Source organism: Bombus pascuorum, chromosome 3 (assembly GCF_905332965.1).
Source record: "Bombus pascuorum chromosome 3, iyBomPasc1.1, whole genome shotgun sequence".
Classification (NCBI taxonomy): domain Eukaryota; kingdom Metazoa; phylum Arthropoda; class Insecta; order Hymenoptera; family Apidae; genus Bombus; species Bombus pascuorum.
Window position 1 is genome coordinate 19,536,952 of NC_083490.1, and position 13,565 is coordinate 19,550,516.

The 13,565-nt window shown below is 35.5% G+C and overlaps 2 non-coding genes across 2 annotated transcripts; both read left to right on the forward strand.

Annotated features, from left to right (window-relative positions):
• The first annotated feature begins 1,063 nt into the window (after nucleotides 1-1,063).
• On the forward strand, nucleotides 1,064-1,136 carry Trnat-ugu (transfer RNA threonine (anticodon UGU)). The gene has a single exon. It is a non-coding gene; the product is annotated as a tRNA-Thr (tRNA).
• A 4,709-nt stretch (nucleotides 1,137-5,845) lies between these two features.
• Trnat-ugu (transfer RNA threonine (anticodon UGU)) lies at nucleotides 5,846-5,918 on the forward strand. Its single transcript has one exon. It is a non-coding gene; the product is annotated as a tRNA-Thr (tRNA).
• Nucleotides 5,919-13,565: the final 7,647 nt, after the last annotated feature.

A 13,565-nucleotide genomic window follows, 5' to 3' on the forward strand; every position in this document is an offset into this window, starting at 1 on the left:
TGTCGAATCCGATTTAATATGTTTAATTAAATTTTCTTTAATTTCTTGTTTACACGTTCGTAATAAAAATAACAATAACTTTGTATCTATTAAAATAATCACGTTTCATTGGATTTTCAGATAATTTAATTAATTTCTGAATGATATTATTTTGACATCGTCAAAGAAATGTATCGTATCCAAAGTAATATTAATAGGAGCAAAATTACAATTTATTTCTTATTGTGTAAATAACAACTGGTCATCCGCACAGTGAGAATATCTTGATGTAACACTGGAGATTTCAAATTAACAATATTTAATAAAAATAATAACAAAGAATTCACTAAATTTCTAAAAAAATATTTGCAAATTAATTCGCATTATATCCAATGAATCTAATTCTCAGATTCAAATAATTATTACCGCGGCGATTCCAGACGTTAGAAAGGAGCAATAACAATGACTTCTCTTTTCGTTCTACTAAGCGACGAATTAAGCATGCAAATGCCTTTTCGTACCAAGTCTGACGTTTCCTTGGTGTAATTATCAAACTGCTATCTGCGGAACATTATCAGTTCCCCTTTTTCTTTATTCGATTTTAACTTAGGCAAAGGTGTGCGCAAGCAAGCCAAGCTACGCTGTCGGAACTCAAGGCAACTGCTATTATTTCCGCTGAAACTGCAGAATTTCCGTGTCCCTGGCACACTGCAGTCCGACAGAAAGGAAAATTCACATTCGAAACATCTGCGGCTGCTTTTCCTGGTCGCCGTTACAATTAACTTTTAAGAGCTATGCGACGCCAGGTGTCCGTTCATCGACGCTAAAGAAATTCAAACGTGGATTCGCACGCGAATACTGACTAACGTGACTAGCAATGCGATTCCCTATCGGCTATTAATTGAATGAGCTGTGGTTGCATTGGATGCGTGTTTTGACGAAATGTCGTCCTGATGAATACGACGAAGCAATAAAATACCGCTCATGTGTTGTAATAATGATGTGATTCAAAAAATTTGTTAAAAGATTAAGCAATTTAAGGTGGATATAGCCAGATGTGCAGAAGAAAAAAAAAACTTCAACAGCCTCCATAGCTCAGGGGTTAGAGCACTGGTCTTGTAAACCAGGGGTCGAGAGTTCAAATCTCTCTGGAGGCAAAATTTTGCACGACTACTCCGTCCTTTCATACTTTTGCCGATGGTATCGGTCAAGTAAAATTCGCATTAAGAAACTCATATATACTGAAACTGTACACAAATGCGAAATAAGGTGTATCACGTCGTTCATTGAATGATTAATTTTTAAAAATGTATTTTTTGGTCAATCAAGCAGAGATAATTATTTTTCTTTTACAAGCTGAAAGAGAAGAAATCAGGAGATTAAGAGGTAGAAAAAAATAAAATAGAAATCGTAAAAGAGAAACTAGACATGTAAGAAACGGCAAAGAGAAAAAAAAACGATATTATAACAAAGAGAATGTAAAAATGTTCGGATATTTACGGATTTATTGATAGTATATGCATGTGACAGATTGTTAGTTTAGGTGTTAAAGTATTAGAACCATCTCAAATATCGTGTCCAATTATTTGCTACATTTTCTACAAAATACACCGTGTGTCGGCAAACTTGGCTATTTTATTTTACACCGCATTATTTCCGAAGCAAAGCTGTCTATCGAGATATCTGAATAATTTACGTCACATTATACGAGGTGGGCAACATTTAAATAGGATAGTCAGAGGGAAAGATGTATCGTTCGAAACTCTGGACATAAGTGGGAAACGGATATATCATTCCTTGGTAAATTTACAAGATAGCAATAACGGTGGGCGTGCTGCTGCGAACGACCCTGTTCTAACGTGAACGGGAACGATGTATTTCGAAATTCCCTATAATTTCTACCACGTATCGTTGAATATACGATGCCTTTATATTACCGAGCAAACCGGGCTCGGGACACGAAGCATTCTCTCTCTTCCAACAATGCTAAAGCACTTTGTGCACGGGGTTGACTTACAATTCACCCCTCCGCGGTCTTTGTTGCGCGAATTTATCGATTTCTTACCCCGATACCTGTTCGATATCGTTCGAACGTCGAGAAAGTCGGCAAAAAGCCACCATTAATTTACGAGCTATAAAGGGTCATTGTTTTACCGCCCGAATAAAAGCCCAGAAGAAATTTCGAATGCTTGCTGAAAGTCCAAGAAAAAGGACGATGGTTCCTTAACTGACCCCTCTCTTTCCTCCATTGAGTTTGATAGATCGTAATTAAAAGGTTTTCAAAGATTGTGGAGTAACAATTTAGGGGGTACGGCGAGTTTAGACCTGTAATTTCTTTTCGTAATTGTCCTGAAGGAAACCTCAACTCGAAGTGAAAAATGCAATTACCTTTTGAGCCATATCGCAGCTTTCAATTCAATTATCAATTAATACGTACCAGGTAAAACTGCTCGGAAATAATCTCACGAGCAAAAGGAAAAACGTATCAAACTCGCGAAACCGATCATCAAAATATAATTGAATCGCATCGACGAAATTGATACATGGAGAAGCGGAGAATAATGAATATCGAGGATGGTGTGACGTTCGAAAACATTTCGGAACTCGTTTATCGTAATAGATGGGATAAATTCGAAAACGGTAAGAGTTAATTTAATAGGAAGTACGTAACGCAGTTTCTGGAGAATCCAGAGAGAGAGAGAGAGAGAGAGAGAGGGAGGGAGAGAGAGCCAGCCCCAGTTTTCCAGTCGACCCGATGCCCGCATACCGTGGCCCCTGATACGTGGTTAGAAATTAAAGCGAAATTCGCGTTAGCTTCTCTTCCACGCGGTCGGAAACGAAAGATTCTCTCGCACCATCCGGCTGATATTAGTCTAACGAAGCTGTAGTCAGACCGGCAGTAGAAGCAAAAGCACTCGGAGTATTCTCGGTGACGAAGTCCAGAGAAAATAAAGGGAGTCACGATTCTCGGTAAACCGCTTAATTTGAATTCCCAAATTTCGTACGAGCCAAATTAAAACCGCATGCATGCCCGACCGAACGAAAAACTCATCAAAGACTTCGGGGTTATGTGACTGATCAAGTCGTAGTCAAGTAGTAGATGAATCGTGATTTTGACGAGTGGAGTTCACTCATGTTTGGAAGTATTTTCCACTTTCGTTTATTTTTTTCATTTTATTTAGATTTTGTTGGATCTGTGCGAAGGACGAAAATTAAACTGGTTTGATAGAAAGAGAGCGAGAGAGAGTGAGAGAGAGAGAGAGAGAGAGAGAAGAGAGAGAGAGAGATTGCTCGGATTTTCGTGTTGCAAGATACGGATAGAGTCTATATCCTTAACAAATTATCAAACAATCAAACGAACGCCTTTACAGCCTTAATGAATAAACCGATACCGTTACTGTCTCACAATCGTTAACACTTACCTTCTTAAATCTTGCAATCTCAAAATCATAAAATTATAATCGTTAATATACCTCTTGCCAGATTTCATTTTTCTACATGCTCCAAACCTCGCAAAGGAAATCCCATAAATTCGCGTATTGCGTGTTATAAAACCTTTCCCTTATCAAACGATAAAAACCTGTGACACGCGACGACCCACGATGAAAGCGGATACACGTCGTATCCTTGGCCGTATCTAGACATATTCATAGATCTGGAATTCAGCGGTCGAATGTAGAGAGCGTGTCCTCGCGTGCGGAACGATTTCCATCGGACGGTGCATTAGGGCCAAGCCAGAAACGTTTGTTGATTTTTCCCCGTCGAAAACGACGACGATTTGTCCGCAAACATTTGGTTTCCCCAAGCTATGGCTCTCTACAGATCCGTTCGTTCCCATTTTTCCTTCCAAGCCCAACAGCCCTGTTCCCTTTCCTTCCTTCCTTCCTCCCTTTCCCTATTGTGCAACAACAGCAACGCCGTTTATGTTTACACCTGTGTGTTCGTTGCTACGTGTATACGCGAGAATACACCGATTAAACACAAAAATGGAGCACAGGTACACGCTTTGAATACTTGCAGACTTTGTGCAAAGCACGAACCATATGTCGGCTATTTGGACAGAAACTGCGACTTGTTTCGAGGAACACGCCACCACGTTTATCAAATTAAACATTCAGGGCACATCGTTGGAATGACGCTTACTTTCTTCTTCGTCGTCGTCACCATGGTCTTCCTCTTCTTAAACAGTTTGAATGTGAACTTTGCTAAAGTGAGATTACAAGAGTAATACCAACATTGACATTTCTTTTTTTAATCATCCAGTAATGACAAAAAATGTTTTTTAAAGTGTAGAGAGATACGTACAGATTTAACGCTTAACACGTTTAACAAATAAATTGTTATTCATACTTCAAACCACTTTAATTAACAAAAATAGAATTAGAAACACGTCAGCAGCTTTTTAATCATCCTTTGTAAGAAAACCTGAAGCTTCAAAGGCTTGGAGGGTTTCGTCACCCTCGGTTCTAGAAAGAGAAAGATACTTGAGGGTGCCATAAATTAAGCCCTCTCTCGTACTGCGTCGTGGTTTAGCAGGCCCCAATGGTTTTGCGATTGCGATACCTAGGATACTCTTGCATTACTCGTACAGTCGTTAGCGTGGATAAACGTCACAGTATCATACAAGTATCTTGGCCTTTTGAATAAATCTTACCGTTACTGTTTTAAACAAACTGTGTATTATATTATTTTGCTTCGAAAAATTATGTTTTGGCCAGCTTTTCTAAGATTTGGCCCACCATACGACATGGTCGAGGTATTTAAATCTTTTTTAACTTTCGTTACGATTTTCACTCGTCCAAATAAATGTCCATCGAGACTTCAAATGGTTAAGAAAAATAAATGAAAATTTCGAAAAATCCTTTTACTTGTAGAATCTGTTTTCACTCGAAAGAGTGGCATGTTATGGATAACGTATGGCGTATGCATAATAAATCACGGCCGCGCGTTGGAATTCGCTTAAATAACACTATTACCAATGAATACCACAGTTACCGTATAACTATGTAATTAGATAATCGCTAACAAAATCGATGTACAATTTGCTCGATGCATTCGCCATCAGTCCACTTACAATTTTAATTGTTAGAAATTGTGTGTTTGTCAATCAGGAATACACGTGAATACTAATTATGCCTGATTTAATCGACAATATCTTATTTTATAACATCGACGGGGAAATTAACTCTGAAATACTATTGTCTCGATGACTACTTCATACAAATAAAAATAACAGTTGGATCAGATACGGAACCATGTACATAAGGTTGGCGTAATGTATGTAGGTAGATAAGAATCGCATGATGGCAGAAATTCATGCTGATATTCTTATCTTATGAATAAGTTTGAATGAAATGTAGATGTAATTAAAAACTACTTTTATGTCTATCTATCAAGACTACGCGCGATGATTAATCATTTTTTATTTCATAATATTTTTGAATATTTTTTGATTTTATATAATATATAATAAATTAATTTATATAATAGGATAAATGACTTTAAAATATACAAATACATATCAAGATGTAAAAGATTAATGAAATAAGAACTGCAGCCTAATCGAATAGGAAACTATAAATAGAAAATAGATAAGCATATCAGACAAAGTATTATGAATAAGGCTGAATCATTCGTTACGTTCCCATTACGTAATTAATTTCAATGCCTATTACGCGACAATATTAATCATTTGTAAACTAGATTTACATTCTTTTCAGAAGATTTCTTTCCAGTTCTGCATAGTATTACATTTCAAGCATACGTGGAAGTAAAATAAGAATATTAATAATTATTTAACTTCTAACTGTAAATATTTCATGAAACGCTACTTTCTTTTATGATGCCAAAAGTTGGAGGAGTGTGAGCCTCCATAGCTCAGGGGTTAGAGCACTGGTCTTGTAAACCAGGGGTCGAGAGTTCAAATCTCTCTGGGGGCAAATTCATTTTTTTTTTTTTTTAATATCAATTTAAAACATTATTAAATGAATAAAACATATTTGCAACATAAAAAAGACTATGAATTTATAATTCTATATATAAAAAATATTTTTCTGCAATAATAACAACCAAACAAACAAAAAGAATATTTTTACTGTCTATACCATATTTATAAAAATGGAATAAATACATGATTACATATTTTACGATATAGTTTATTGCCATCGAAACACTAAATAAAACGAGTAATACAAATTCGTGCATTAATACATACAGTTAGCTTTATGGAATTGTCACAGAAAATCGTTACGACGACGTGTTGCTAGCTCAAAATTAAACGAAATTTATAGAAATTCAAGTCAGGAGTTTATATACAATATTAATGTTTTTCTGAATAAGAACAATCGCACGTGCAAATATTTGTAACGGTTCAATGAATTTCTCACCGTCCTCGTAGGAACTCTTCATCCTAAACCACTGGTGCTTCGCTATCGATCACGATGATAAAACGTGTGCAATCCACATGTGGACAAAATATTTCCCGCCGCTGTCTATTACGTTCTTATACGAACTTATTGGACGTGTGGTAAAAATTGTGTCTTCGTTCGACCGGAGACCATTACACCTTATGAATCGTTTCTTCATAATTCAAGAATGAGTAAAAGAATCTAATAATCGTTTGAAGCGCAATAAATATAGTTTTTATTGAGATCGTAAAATAATATTAATATGTAATTTAATCCTTTTGAATTTGGAATGATTTTCGTTTCTTTATCAGCTTTTCTTATTATATAAAATAAATTCTTTTACTTAAAACTTTTCTAGAACAACGATGGGACGAAAATTGACGAACAGAAGTAAAATTACATTAAGTAACTGAATTAGGAAGAAACATTACATAATCGTAAAACTGCCACTTCGTTCGTTACATTATTATAATTTTTCAACGACCACAAATGACTTGCTTTGTTTGACCACAATTAACGTCGCTCTTACTTCTTTTTCACATTCATAATTTGCGATTTTTATTAAAAGATAGTTTTTATTAAATCAACAACGTCGTGTCATTGTACAAATAGTACTTTCATGATTCGATGATATCACGTCCTTGTTGAAACAATTCGCGACAATGCGAAATTGAAACTCGACGACGTCACGCGTCAGTTTCGTTGCATTTAAGCGTTCTACTTTCCTGTCGTCGTTCATTTAGATTTATAGAAGTGCATTGACTCGGTGAACTCTTGAACCTCTACTCGTACGTCTTCGTCCCGAGTCTAGTTAGAGAAAAAGAGTCCTTCGAAGAAGAACGCTTAGAAATAGAATAATAGAAAACACGATATCCACGCGTTTCGTTTCGTCGATAACAAACGATGCTTGTTTAAACTATCAAGCAAGAGTAATGAGAATTTCGTCCCCGCCAGCCGAAGACACAGCGTAGAAGGAGAGAGAGAGAGAGAGAGAGAGAGAGAGAGAGAGACTGGCCTGTTTGCTTTAGCAACTGCTTTGATCTAAATAGGTTCGAGGGACCAGCGAGTTGAAAAGTAGCTCGCTTTACTTCCCGTTTCTGGTAAATATTAATTTATGGAAAACTGAAGCCGGCCGAATGGAAAACAAAAGACCTCCTGCCTCGTTAAAATTTACTCTCTGTTCTCCGGGCAAACGGATTTATGCATCTGAGGATGATTTTCGAGTCAACTTTGTTTTTTCACATCTGCAGGAATAAAGAAGTTCCTTGTTGTAGAAGTTAACTTTTTCCCATTTTCTCAATTTCGAGTCTACAAATATAAAGAAGAATACGTTTGTCTGTTCGAGAAATGAACGACCAAAATATTATTGAGAGAATTGCAAAGGTAAAAAAGTTAATTGTCGGTATAAGAATGCATTTTTAAATCATAAATTATTAATACGGTATTGGTAAATTTTTGGACAGATCATTGAAATTTATCACATCGTGATTTTATAAGAAAATTTATTATCATCTCGCGTCTCAGCTTTACCCTCGGCAAACATTAAAAAGTACAAGAAGTGAAAGTATCAAAATATTGCAAATACAGCACCTCCAAATGAAACAATAAGAAAGAAATACATTTGTGAGACAGTGGAACGTAATACCAGTGTAAGTAACACGAAATAGGAAGAGAATTAACACCCATGAATTACTGGCCAAAAGCAACGAATAGAGCTTACGAACGACACACAAGCAGACACGTTCCATCTGACCGTGTGTATTATCTATTGGTTAAATTATCGATTTCCGTTGCATAGCAGCCTTCAGGCAAACGATAGGAAATGTGTCAAAGCAATTTCACAATATCCCATGCGAGACTGTCCGACAATTTATCGAAATGTTCCGAATCTCTTGGTAAATTGATCATGCCTACCGATGATTTATCTTTCGCCGATCTAATTCAACGTTCGCGACAAGTTCGGTGTTAAAACAACAATTAGAATACGCTTAATCGGGGTGAATATGTGAGTCAACTGATTGAAAGAATATTCTCCTTCCTAAATTCTCCAGAACTTCGTAATAAAATTTCATTTCCCACATCAATTTATATTTTAATTTATTTCCAAATGTTCAACGACAAAAATTTATTTGAGTAATTGATCGAATTCGATGTTGCCCAATGCAACTCCACTTTCCTCTCTCATTTTTCATTTCTCTGTTGCAAATTCTTGCATGCAGTTAATTATAATTTGCACGCGAATGGCGCGCAAAAAGATAAATCATCGAATTTTAATGAAAGCGGATGGCAGGCCGCGTTGAAAACTTCTTACGGAAGGTACCGCGATGTTATTAATTTACCAAAGACAAATTACCCTGTCTCTGGCAACAACCTGTTAAGTTCGCTGTCGCGACTTCGCCTGTTATATCAAGATCCATGAACAATTTGCAGCTCCGTAACAGGTCTTATAATTACCTGAATGCCGCGCATCGTTACACATCATTGGTACACATCGCGCGTGATAGTCAATCAAATGTTGTAGATAAAGGTCGACAGTATGCGATATCGTGTAATCGAATACGTTATCGAGCAAACTATCAACGGGGCATCCCAACGTTTACAAATGGGAATGAAGGTACAAAGGGAAACTTTGATTTGATCACGTTCAATAGCGTGGCATAGTCCTTTCTTCAAAAGAAAACCACATTCAAGACCTAATGAAACAACTTTTTAGCTTTAAAACTACGTCTCGATTCGAATCTTTAAAACCATCATATCTCAATTAAACCGTCGTAAAACTATCTGAATACATGGAATCCAGTTTCCCTCGATCCGTAAAATAAGCTTCTTTCGCTTACAACGAACTCGAGGACGTAAAAAGACCTACGAGGAACAAAACCGCAATAAAAGAAGGAAATCCTCTCACGAAAAGGCGGGACTTTATGCAAATTCGCATAAACCTCCCAGCAACCCGGCCTCTAAGGAGTTCAATTGCAATCAGATCGTCACTGATTTTCGTTAACTCTCGGTACATTACTGAACAAATAAGGAAATCATCTCTTTCCGCTATTTTCATCTGACCGTGTAAATTATACGACACAACCAGCGAATATCATCCCACGTATCCGAGAGAGTCTCGCCTGAGAAACCGCTAGCTTTCTGCCCAATTATTTTCGTATCTCTGCCAGCTATGACCGCTATCCGTCCGTATCCCTCTGCTCTCACCCTTGCGGCTGGTTGTGGACCACACGTGTCCTTGTATCCATTCCCGACTACCTTTCACCTGGATATCACATTCAGGAAATGGGAAAACCATAATGGCCGCTGAAATGCAACCTCGGAAAATGTCTACGGCCATATGTGCCTCGTCCCGTTTCCAACGCTATATCTAGACCGAGCGTGGAACACACGGCATGAACGAAATTGAAAAGTCTCCAAGGTATGTAACAGGCGAGGCGGACGATTCGAACCCAGCCAAATTTGTTCGTAGTCACAAGAATATAATCAGAGAATTACGGCGCAAACATGCTCTTCAAGGAATACGAGCAAAGAGTGTCTGTAGGTGACTACATGGTGATGGTAGAGACGATTATTTGACGAATAAGTGAAATTTCATTTGCCAACAAAATATCGTAGTCAATAATTAATTATTAATACGATAATTTTGCACAATAATTAATTTATCAACTAATAATACTAAATACACCTTCTTCCATAAGAATTTTACATTTTCCGAATGCGTGTACTGTTTTATGGATTTCAAGAAAAAATTCGCGCTATCGCGTAAACCATCGATGAACCATATAATTTTGTTACATGCTATGTAATACATTATCGCTGAATAGTACTTGCTCATTTTTGATAAAATACAACTTCCACGCAACTTCCCGTAAGCTGCTACTACAAATTCCAAAAATTATCATTTTGAAAGGATATCATTCTCATATCAGAAACAGAAACGTATTCAATGCATACAGAAGTCTAATATAAAGGAGAAGAACGGAACACGTAGATGACAGTAATAGCGGGAATTCGTATTATCGACTGCGGTCTCAGTAATCGATTCACGGGGAAGAATCGCGTCCTCCCTTTATCGGGGGCGTCAGCGTTTCACCCGCCGCACGGCGTTGTGCATCTCTCTTCGTGCATCGCAATGTGTTGCTGCACTGCATTACGCAATATGTCACAGTCAGGTCATACGGGTCAACACGCCAAAGGAACACTATCTCAAAGTTTCTAAAGCGTTCGAACTTCTCGACAAATTGGCTCTACGGGATGAACATACCGTCGCGTGAATAATAATTATATTCTCTCCATAGAATTTAATCCCTTGTTCTTTATCTAATATCAGATTCGAACTGGTGCAAAGTATTCCAACAAATATTTTCTCTCTGAACTAAAAGTATCCGTTACATTACACAATTGTTGTGTACATTATCTACGATTATGTCGCAGAAGAATTGTGTTTAGTTAACGCTTAATATAAATAACGGGACGATATGTCTCAAATCGTGGGAGAAAAATAAATATACCTGTAAAAATTGTTTCTAAAATTAAGTAAAAGATCTATCTTATCTCTTACTTCTAATCGAAATAACACGCTCAATTGGCGGTAGACTCAATGTGCGTAATTAATTAAGAAATCCTGAGATATCTTGTGTACATAAAATCCCACCGAAACGCAATTTCTTTAATTGGTTGCTTTAACTAATAACGAAAAACGGGAGATGGATGCCGTGAAAAGAAGTTCTTCCGAAAGTTCGCAGACAGATCTGCGATCGCGTTTAACAGCGGCGAAACTTTTACATTCGTATTTCTTCGAACAGTTGGAAATAAATCCACGGATAGATACACGATCCGGTGAAATCTTAACTTCCTTGAAATTGATAAAAGCATTTGCGCTATCGAATTTACAAAGATATCCGTGATTCTTTCAAGGTTACCATGGAATAGGGCATGTTGTGACTCCACAAAATATTAATTTCTGGCCAAAATAAATTCTAATTATTATCTTATTCATTATCTAATTTATATTTCTTATCAAGATACTAATTTCTAATAAAATAATTTTTAATGAAAATGATGTGCGACTAACGACTGAAAATAAGAAAAATAAAAATATGCAGACTTTTCCGCGAGAAACTTGCTTTACGTGAAATGAGCCTTAGCTATAGCGGCTAAACGACCCGAAACGACAAAATGCATAACAAGCAGGCAAGAAAAATAATCAACGTCCACTCGTAAGTTCTTTGGCAAGATGGTTTTAGAAATTCTGCGTATAATCGTGCAGCAGATTCTCGAGGAACGTTCTAAATCTAGAATTTCTAATGTTTCACTCTTTTAAATGTACGTGTTTAAATAAGATGGTAAAAATATAATAAATATAGGTATTCCAATTTTCATCCTCTGTTTAAAGAACTAAAAAAAGAAAAGAAAAAAAAAAAGAAAGAAAAACTAAAAGAATGCTGTAGAGTTAATACAGTATAAGACAAGAGTAAAAGTACTAATTAAACCGCGAAACCATAAACCATTAAGTAATCTGTGAAATTAAAACGGATATTTTAATTTATATGTAGACGATCGAAAAGTGATCATCTACGAAAATAAATCACTCGACAGAACTAAGGACCTATTCTAGCCATTCTTCATCAAACATAAATGACTCGACTCAAGAATCAAGTATACACCGAAAACATGAATACACTTTCGATTCTTTCAATAGTTTTGCATTCATTATCGTGATTTTTCATCCCCTTTCTGGCATGTAATAGATGCATCTTCGAAAAGAGGCGAATCACTTTAGATTTCATAGTACGAAACGATCATTTGTGTATAATAAGGCCTGAGTAATTTCTGTATTCGCATCAAGAGACACGAGTGGTTTCTGAGATTATGGAAATGATCATTTAAGAGAGTCTTGTCTGAGATACGTGACGGGGCGCATTGGGAATTTCGCAAATAATCGATCGTTTAAAACTAGATGAACACTTTCAGCAAATAGACGTGGAACATTTGTTTTAAAAATTCTCATTGTTTGATTGGTTATTTCGTTTGTTTCGTTTCTTCTGAATATTTTATCTCTCTCGTGAATATCGTATCGTATAGCCGTTCAATGAATTTAAATTATTAGTGTGGTAAAATAATATGCTTCATCCGATATTACAGTATTGCTAATATACTATCTTATGTATATTAGTTTATTATCAATATAATATTGTTTGCATGAAATTCTATAAAAACGTGATTTTATATTATTTCAAGGGAAAATCATTTTTCGAGAAAAATTTTAATTAAAATAAATGGTTCTGTCGACCAGAAAAATTTAATGAAGCCAACAAAGTAAAATTGAAATATTTTTATTATAGCTTGTTTGAAAATACCAATACCAAACAAAATATGATTCTGTGATCTAAACTCTCATGTTATCCTTTATTCATACCATATTTTTAGATATACAAATTCATGTTAAGAAGGTGAATAATGCTATATTTCTACCTTTATTTGCATAAATAATGTTCTACTGAATTTTGTGTCAAAATGATATTATTAATATTAATTTTAAAACATATGAAATAGTATGCTTGAACTTTCTATGTTTTATGAAAGCAATCATTACTTATTACATTATTGTAGAATACACAATTCATTTTATTTTACTTATACCTTGAATCAAAGTATTTTTATCAAAATCTAGTTTTTATAGAAAGTTATTTTATCATAAATTACATAATAATCAACATTTACAAGTAAATTTGTTAATCTGAAGTATCTGAAGTTGTATAATATGTACCCAGCAGATATTTATTTCATATTCTAAAACGCAACTCTCAATATGAATTTTATCTGCCTTAACGGCAAGAATACAATACGTCGATCTTTAATCTGATACAAAGAGAAATATTATAAACAAACAATGCTTTCATCCTATACATTCAAGCAAACATCTCATATACAATATTACGATTCATATATTGCATCTCACATGTTATAATTCTTATATTGCTAACGAATCTCTTTTTCGATCCGTCAAACAATTAAAATAAAAATAGAGATCTGGATTCTGTAAAAGAATCGTTTCTGTAAAGGCATGGCAATTTCATTACTGGAGAGAAAGAAGATAAAAAGAGAAACTAAATATGTACTACCGTTCGTAAATTCGAAATCACAGAAATAACACAAAAGAAAGAAAGAAATCTACAG